The following is a 1,762-nucleotide window of genomic DNA, read 5'->3' as shown; positions in this document are numbered from 1 at the left end:
CGCGCGACGAGCGCCGCGGCGCGCCGCGGCGTGTTCGGCGGCACGCGGCCGAGCGCCAGGGACCCGGCGAAGAGCGCCCGCGCCACGGAGCACGTCGCGAGGCGCGGGCCGACGATTTTCCGCGCGGCGTCGGCCGCCTCGGGGCCCGGCAAGACGCAGCAGGCGCCCAGGAGCGCCGGCACGTAGCGGCCCGCGACGCCCGCGCCGAGGGCCTCGAGCCGCGACCCGTCGTCGCTCCCGCGCGCCGCGACCCAGGCGCGCGCCGCGTCCGCCGTCCGCCCGAGGCGGTCGAGGCCTGGGCAGGAAAAGAGAGATTCAACGTCTCTTCAACGTGAGTGTTCCGCGCGCGCGCGTTCCGGAAAAAGCATCCACGCTTCGAGAGCGTTCCGAGAGATGATCGCTCGTCCAAAAATCAGCCGAAACGAGTGGGAAACGGCCGAGATATGAGGCTTTGAAGTTGGGAATTTCGCTCTCTTGTCCTGCCCTGGTCGAGGCGCGTCGCGAGCGCGGGCCACGCGGCCCCGCCCTCGCCCACGGCGGCGGCGGCGAGGTGCGCGAACCAGGCGTCGGGCTCCAGCGGGCTCCGGCGGCCCAGGGCGCCGAGCCGCGCCGGCAGCCGCGTCAACGCGTCGACGGCGCGCTCGACGGCCGCCGCGTCGGCCGCGTCCGCGCGGAGCGACGCGACGAGGCGCTCCGCCGCGTCGCGCGCGCACCAGCGCCGGGCGACGCGGCCGGCGACGCGCGCGGCGTAGGGGTCCGCGCCGTCGACGAGCGCCTCGGCGACGGCCGCGGCGACGCGCCACGGTTTGACGGCGCCGTCGAGCGCGAGGAGGTCGTCGACGCACGCCGCGCGCGCGTCCTCGCCCAGGCTCCGCTCCCAGGCCGGCGCGCCCTCGCGGAGCAGGAACCGCACCCAGCGCTCCCAGACGCCGTCGACGACGGCCGCCGACGGCGACGCGCCGAGCGCGCCGCGCACGAGGTCGCCGCCGGCCTGGAGCGCGGCGTGGGCCTTGCCCACCTCGTGCGCGGCGCAGCCGCGGACCTCGTCGCGCAGCGATGCGACGCGCCGCTTCAACGCGTCCACGTCCATCGGCGCATCGGGCGCGGGACTCTCGGCGGCGGCGTCGGCCGCGAGCGGAGGCTCCATGGATGCTCTCCTTGGAAGTTTTTGCGCATGCGATGGAGAGCGTTTTGCCACAGGCTTGAGCAGCGCATGAGCGCCTTCCCGCCGGCCGAGGAGAGGGCTTCCTGTGGCAAATACTCCTAGCGCCGCCGCCGCGCCGCGCATGAGCGCGTTCCCGCCGGCGGGCATCCCGGACAGCGCCTTCGAGGCCTTGGAGGCGCGCATGCGGGCCAAGAGCCTCTGCTTCGTCGGCAACAGCCTCACCTACTGGAACCGCGGCGTCGACACGATGGTGCGCGGCCTCGCGCCCGGCGCGACGACGCAGACGATCGTCGAGGGCGGCGCGACGCTCGAGAGCCACTGGCGCGCCGGCCGCGCCGACGGGCTCAACGGCGGCGGCTTCGACTACGTCGTCCTGCAGGACGACCTGCCGGAGACGACCGCCGAGAGCTTCGCGGCGCACGCCGCGAAGTGGATCGACGCCGTCCGCGGCGCGGACGCGACCCCGATCCTCTTCTGCGCCCACGCCTACGCGCGGCTGCCGCGCTACGACGACGACGCGATCGCGGAGCTGCACGCGGCCGTCGGCGCGACGCACGACGTCGCCGTCGCGCCCGTAGGCGCGGCGCGGCGCGCCGC

The sequence above is a fragment of the Aureococcus anophagefferens genome (assembly GCF_000186865.1).
Source record: "Aureococcus anophagefferens unplaced genomic scaffold AURANscaffold_129, whole genome shotgun sequence".
Lineage (NCBI taxonomy): Eukaryota > Pelagophyceae > Pelagomonadales > Pelagomonadaceae > Aureococcus > Aureococcus anophagefferens.
This window is presented reverse-complemented; position numbering follows the sequence as displayed.